Consider the following 8,104-nt stretch of genomic DNA (forward strand, 5'->3'; position numbering starts at 1 on the left):
AAGATTTCATGTTGGCTTTTATTTTTTAAATGTTTATTTATTTTTATTCTCAAGTTAATTAACATACAGTGTAGTCTTGGCTTCAGGAATAGAATCCAGTGATTCATCACTTATGTAACTGCTCATCCCAACAAGTGCCCTCCTCCTTAATGCCCATCACCCATTTTCCCCATCCCCCACCCCCATCAACCCTCAGTTTGTTCTCTGTATTTAAGAGTCTCTTATGGTTTGCCTCCCTCTCAGTTTTTATCTTATTTTTCTTTCCCTTACCCTATGAACATCTGTTAAGTTTCTCAAATTCCACATATGACTGAAATCATATGGTCTCTATCTTTCTCTGACTGACTGACTTTACTTAGCATAATATCATCCAGTTCCATCCACATTGTTACAAATAGCAAGATTTCATTCTTTTTCATTGCCCTGTAATATTCCACTGTGTATGTATGTATATATAATACAAACATATATATGTATATATAGCACATATGTATATATATGTGGTATATATATATACCACATGTGGTATATATATATATCACATCTTCTTAATCCATTCATCAGTTGATGGACATTTGGGCTCTTTCCATAATTTGGCTATTGTTGATAGTGATGCTATAAACATTAGGGTGTTTATGCCCTTCAAATCAGCATAATGTTTATTTATTTTAGAGAGAGAGAGGGAGCGAGCACATGAGAGAGAGAGAGAGAGAGCTTGAGCAGGGGAAGGGCAGAGACAGAGAAGGAGACAATCCCAAGCAGGCTCCATGCTGTCAGTACAGAGGCTGACATGGGGCTGAAACCCAGGAAACTTGAGATCATGACCCGAGCCCAAATCGAGCCCAAATCATGACCTGAGCTTAACTGACTGAGCCACCCAGGCACCCCCACCTTTTTTANGAGGGAGGGAGCAGGAGGAATGGGGAGAGATGGGAAGGGGGGGAAGGGAGGGAGAGGGACAGTAGAGGGAGAGAATCTTAAGCAGGCTTTATATTCAGTGTGGAGCCCAACATGGGGCTTGATCCCAGGATCACAAGATCACGACCTGAGCTAAAATCAAAAGTTGGACGTTTAAGTGACTGAGCCACCCAGGTGCCCCTTTTTTTGCTCTTTATAAACCAAGGCTATGAAAAGATTAAAGCTAAAATCAGAGAACTAGAAGATCAAAAGGGACAAAAATTATTAAGATATTTAAAGGAAAAATAGGAAGAAAACAAACAATGGTGAAATTAAAAAGAATTATAACTGAGAAAAATATTTAAACAAAATAGGAAAATAAAAGTTTGAAACGTTAAGGAGATAAAAAAATAAAAATAAACAAGAGAATCTAAAATAGTAGGAATTTAAATTTTTTATGGGGGAAGGTAAAGAAATATGTAAGCAAGATGCTTATGACAGACAAGGGATTTTTTGGTGATGGTAACAATGAAGACATGAAGATAGCACACTTGGAGTAGTGGAACAGTGTCTTCTACCAAATGCGATCTAGTTCCTTCTGAAGAACTGCAAAGTCTAAGGATCATCTATATGTGGCATATGTGACAATGGCACATTGGACAAGCAGAGTAACAGTATGCTAAAAAACAGAAGGAAGGGTAGGCAATAGATTCTACGCAGAGATCTGCAATATATTTTGGCTATTTCAATATAAGTCAACTCTATGAGGGAATCAGATGGAATTGATTCCATACCACCTTGCTTCTAATCTGTGAATTTAGGCTTAACATTTCCGTTATATTACTTCACACTTAGATTGGGGGGAAAAAAGAAGGGGGAATATAAAATAATATTTATTGATGGCAGGGACATGGATAACAAGTTTCTCTTGTCCACTACCAATGGCTTTCTGGAAGAAAATACAAGTTAAAAATTAATAGACTTTTGTTGCAACAGCCACTGCAAATTGCCTAGCCAGTAAGGAAAAGCACAGTTTTTCACTGGGACCTTATGAAAAATAACAGATGATTCATCATGGGCTACTTTGGGGTATGAGTGGAGGAGAGAAGGAAGCTCTCCATTATACAAAATCCATTTGAAATGCAAATCTCATTATGGAAATGATTTTTTGAAAGAAGAGATGATACACTTATTAGTTTCTAGGTATAATATTTTAAAGTCCCACCTGAGAGATAATTAACTCAGTCAAATTACATATTTCAGGCACTGGGATGTGATTAATTCATTGGTTCATCTATTCATTCAGCAAAGAATTATTGAGAAGCTACTATATGAAAAGTAGTGTGCTAGAGCTTAGAAATAATCCAAATAACAATCATAATTATGATTATAAAAACCAGTGTTAATATGGTAAGCCTTTGTTATACATCCAGCTTTATGCTAGGCTCTTCATATGTTATCTAATTCTTACAGCAACACTATGAGAGAAGTGTTATTATTATCCCTATTTTTCAGATGAAGAAACAGAGGCACAGGTTGGTAAAGTAGCTGACCTAAGATCCCACAGCCAGTAATTGGTGGAGTCAAGTTATAAACTCCATGCAATAGGACGCCAGGATATATGCTGTTAACTACACAGGAGTTCTGGCCTCCTCTGTGTCAGTAGTATCTCAAGATGTAAGTACCTGCCCCCCTGAAGCCCTGTTTTGAGCAAACATCCAAGGGTAGTTTCTTGTCTGCTAGTCACCATGAAGAGTCATGTCATACTGCAGCTCTGGCCAGCACATCTTTGCATCAATAGGATCATGCACCTAACACGGAGGCAAACCTCAATGAGCAAGCCTGGGCTTTCACAGTGGAGTCTGTCTCAAGGAGTGCAAAAATAAGATCTTGGAAAGAAACACAATTACTAGAGGAGTACAGAAACAAAGAAGAGATGGGAACTGTAAACCATAACTCACTATTAGAGAGATGCTCAAAGGGCCTTGAGGCTTTCTCATTTCCCACTGTAAGCCTGAGCAACACTACCATCACCTGCAATGAAGCAAAAGCACTCACTTCGGGGTCCCTGGGGGGCTCAGTCAGTTGAATGTCCAACTCCTGGTTTTGGCTCAGGTCACGATCTGAGGGTTGTGGGATGGTGCCCAGCATCAGGTTCCACGTTGACAGCACAGAGCCTGATTGGGATTCTCTCTCTCCCTTTCTCTCTGCCCCTCCCCTGCACTCTGTCTCTCTGTCTCTCTCTCTCTCAAAACAAATAAACTTAAAAAAATAAAAATTAATCAAAACACTTCAAAAGTGAAGACAAATTAGAAATACAGTAAGATAAACAATATAAACATATTTTACATACAAATGAAAACAGATAACTGTATTCAGCATATGTATTGCCTCTTCCTCAAACTGTTCAAGGCAAAGGCAACAAGATCAAATGCATACAAGATGCAGATAAGTAACCCTGACATAATAAAATATATATATTTGGTCTCTGCTCAGCTTCCGGACACAGAACTCCCAAAATCCTTGGAATTACGTAAGTGATGGGGTGAGAGGAGGGTCTCTTATAAGCCCGTTTCAACCACACCTGAGTTTATGCTAATGCACTGGCTCTTCCAGAATGGGGGCTTATGGCTCTACGAACCAAACTCTAGACTAGAGAACTGGAACTTCCAGCCCCACTCCACCACCACCTCTGTGTCCGGAGAGCCTCTGCTGGGAAGGTGGGGTGTCCAGAGAAAGCACTGTAGCTTTGTGCCTTTGTCTGAATGCTTTACCCTTATGCATCTTTTCCGTTTGGGTGTTCAGAGTTGTATCCTCTATAATAAAGCAGTAAATCGTAAGTAAAGCAATGTCCTCAGTTCTGGGAGTCATTCTTACATACTATCAAACTGGAAGAGGGAGTTGTGGGAGCCCTTGATTTTAGCCAGTTGATCAGAAGCATAGAGGACAGCATAGGATTTGAGATTAGCATCTGATGTGGGCTTTAGTCTTGTGGGACTCAACCCTTAACCTGTGAGGTCTAACTCCACGCAGTTAGTGTCAGGATTGAGTGAAGGGCTCCTGGTGGCTCAGTTGGTTGAAAGTCTGAGTCTTGATTTTGGCTCAGGTTATGATCTCAGTTTGTGGGATGGAGCCCCACAACAGCCTGCACTAACAACACGGAGTCTGCTTGGGCTTCTCTCTCTCCCCCTCTCTATGTCCCCTTCCCCTGCTTTCACGTTCTTTCTCTCTCCCTCTTTCTCAGAATAAGTTAACATTAAAAAAAAAAAAACAAAAAAAAACAAGAATTGAGTGAAACTGTAGGACACTGAGTTGGTGTCCACTGAAAATGAGAGACTAGCTTAGTGTGGAGAACCCACACATTGGTGTCAGAAATATTGAGAGTAGAGTAGAAGGAAATAGGCTTTTCCTCTTATAATTGCATTAAGTGAATTGTGTAAGCCAAACACAACATGTTTGGGAGGTAATCTGCCCTATAAATTCCCAGATTTATGGAAACTTGAATGTGTTCAATAGAGGGAAACAATTTTTCAAGGTGCTACAATGTGTGTGTTTTTCCACACCACCAAGCAATTAACTCAGTGCTCCTCAGACACTGACCAAGGTGTGCCACAACCTGAACTCAATTCTGACACTATCAACCTGGAGATTGTGCCAGATCCCCCAGGTTAAAGGCTCAGCCCCAGAAGACTGCCCCCACTTCAGATACCAAATCAGCTATACATCAGGGGTTTTCATGTCTCCCTCCTCAGGTTTGATTAATTTGCTAGAATAGCTCACAGAACTCAGGAAGACAGTTTATTCACTAGATTATTTATTACAAAGGATATAAAAAGATTCAAATGAACAAGATGAAGAGATACCTAGAGCAAGTTCTTGAACACAAGAGCTTCAGCCCCAATGGATTTAGGGTCTGGCTTATGGAAGAGTTCTGGTTCACCAACCTGGAAGCTCTTTAAACCCATCCTTTTGGGTTTTTAATGCAGGCTCCCGTACACATGCACAGTTGATTAAATCATTGGCTGCTGGTGATTGATTCAATCTCCAGCCCCTCACCTGTCCCAGAGGTGGTGGGGCGGGGGACTGAACGTTCTAACCCTCTAATCATGATTGGTTCCCCAGGCAAGCAGCCCCCATTCTTGGGTTACCTAGTGGCGGTTGCAAAAGTCATTAACATAACAAAAGACATTTTCATTGCTCTCCATATTTGGGAAATTACAGTATCACTGGTGTAATGAAGAAAAGCCTCACCATTCAGAAAGAAATGTCCCCATTTATAGAGAATGCTGGGGAATGTTGGCCCTGTAGCCTTGGCCAGGCCTCTTCTCCCACCCTTCAAACACATACCCTGCCACTGATGGAAGATGTCTGCCAGCTGGGTTTTTTGGGTTTGTTTTTTAAATAAAGATGGGGTCTTGAGAACTCTAAATGCTTACTTTACTTTAGAACAGATTTTTTTTCCTAAGTTTGTTTATTTTGAGAGAGAGAGCAGAGGGAGAGGCAAGAGAGAAGAGACAGAATCCTAAGCAGGTTCTGCACTGTCAGCACAGAGCCTGATGTGGGGCTCAAACCCAGGAACTGTGAGATCATGAGCTGAAATCAAGAGTCAGACGCCTAACTGAGCCACCGAGGTGCCCTTGTAGAACAGATTTTTAAATCAAATGAGGCATTAAAGCACTTGAGGGACAAGCATTTATCTTTGAGCTTGAGGTTTATGCTTTCCAAGATAAATATTGTTTTCCTTTTTAGCAAATACTGATTGACCCATGTAAATTGGAGCCTGCTTCTGAAGCAGTCAGAAAATGATTCTTTTTTGCCTAAGGGTATTCATAAACTCATATTTTTAAGAAAATGATACACATCTACAGAAAATATATTATCTTAATATCCATGGATAGAGGCCATAATACTTTAACTCCCCCTGGAATCTTCTAAATGTGAAACTCATCATACATACATCATCCATGAAGCACTGCAGGGCACAATAAAAATTAAGATTTGCACTGGAAATCAATTTTCTTTAGTTACACATTTAACCTAAGCACTATGGCAACAGAACATAAGATAAAGTAGGTCATGCGAATTTCAACTAGAATGGCTTAGATGAAACAAAAGCTCAGCTGTAACATGTTGCTCATCTTTTAGGGGTCCATATTTAAAAATTCTTGTATTTCGCATGCCCCAGCCAATGTAATCTAATAACAGTCTGGTAGATAAAAATTGAAACACCAAATCTCCAAATGGGATTCATTCAAACTCAGTATTTATTTCATATATGGCTTGCCAAATAACTAGTAGGGTCCATTTTTATACTCATAAATAGACGAAGGTAATTTCAAGGAAAAGGAAGAGTTATAGGAGTACATGGTCATGTAAGCACACAGGATACTATTTGAGATCATTTTGGTGATGACCAAAGCCAGACACAATAAGGGAATAAAAGCACTATAAGCATACGGAATTATCAATGGTCTCCTAGGAACCTAGCTGAATACATATGCCAGCTACCTCGGCTATTTTTATCCAGGAAATAAAATGAAATTAAGTTCTAATCCTTTTTAAAGGATTTGCCTCTGGGGATAATATGAGCCTCTGTCTTACTAACCCATGTTTATTATTCCAACTTCAACTCCCTCCTCTAAGACCTTTTTGCACTAAATATCCTTTCCTCTTTTCCCTCTCTTTCATGAATAGAATTTATGTGTCTTTAGAGTCAGAAAGATCTGTCTGTTTAATCTGCCAAAATAATAGCTGTGTGACCTTGGGCAAATGACTCACCTTGTGTGAGCCTCATTTTCCTCCCAAGATTGCTGTGGGCATTAAATGAAACAAATAATATGAAGGCATATTCATAGGTCCCATCACCTAGCATTGTGCCTAGAACAGTAAGCTGTCAGTAATGGTAGTAATTAGCCTTCTCTCCAGTCTTTTCTCTCAATGTGTTGTCTCCTGCTCAATTTATAAACCTGCCAAGCTGTTTCATTTCCTGCACACATGTGTGCACGCACACACACACATGCACACACTTTCCCTCAACTCTATGACATGCTTAAACTTCTCCCCTGCCCTCACAGCCAAAGACAGAAGAGTATGCTTGGAATCATTCAGGGCCTTACTTCCCACTCATTTCTTGGCACATTTCAGCCTGAATTCTACTTCCACCTCTCATCTGAATCTGTTCCAGAAATGGCCTACTCTGTTGCCCAAGCCAACAATCTTTGCTTAGGTTTTAGCCACTTAACCTGTCCTCAACATTTAGCACCATTGACCATATTTTTTTTTTTTAATGTTTATTTATTTTGAGAGAGAGAGAGCGTATGCAATCAGGGGAGGGGCAGAGAGAAGGAGGGGAGAGAGAATCCCAAGCAGGCTTCATGCTTGGCACAGAGCCAGACTCAGGGCTTAAACCCACAACCGTGGGATCATGACCTGAGACGAAATCAAGAGTCAGATGTTCAACCAACTGAGCCACCTGGGAACCCCAGCACCATGAACATCTTATCCTTTAGAACATTTCTTTCTCTAGTCTCCAGTCAACTGGCGGAGTCCCTGGTTCTGCCCCCACCTCTGCTTCCCCCGCCTCTCTGACAGCTCCTTCCCTGGCTCTGCACTGACTCCACTGCTCCTCCTGGCTCCTTGGAATAGGTTTCCTACCCTTATGGATATGAAAAAGTCAAAGGGCAGAACCATGGTAACTCCAGTCAGAGCCCTCAAAAGTACCACGACACATTTTGGCAACATGGAGATCACCTATTCATTAAAGTCTTAAATTCTATGTTGCTCCCTAACAAAAAAAACTAATAAACAAAAAACCCAAGATGATCCTTAAACTGCTCCATACCCCAGCAACACAGAACAAGGGGAAGAACAATGGGGAACTTTCTGGGAAGCCAGAAAATGTATCCAGAGCTTAATAGAGAGCAACTTAGAGAATATTCCTCCTGTCTTCTTTTCCTACACAGATCAATACAGTAGCTGGTAGGAGCAGAAATATCTGAAACTACACACATAACTGCTGAACACTGTATTTAAAGTCTGAGCTCCAATCAATTACAGGTAAGCTGAGCTTTTCCTACAGTTATTTTTAACATTCTAGAGCCAAAGGAGCCTTCATTCAGTTGTATCAGTTAGGTGTCTAATACAGATGGTACAGAATCAGATAATAATAAACACAGGAAAATAACTGAAATTTCTCCCTAACCACCTT

The sequence above is a fragment of the Crocuta crocuta genome, unplaced genomic scaffold (assembly GCF_008692635.1).
Source record: "Crocuta crocuta isolate KB4526 unplaced genomic scaffold, BGI_CrCroc_1.0 scaffold19, whole genome shotgun sequence".
Classification (NCBI taxonomy): Eukaryota; Metazoa; Chordata; class Mammalia; order Carnivora; family Hyaenidae; genus Crocuta; species Crocuta crocuta.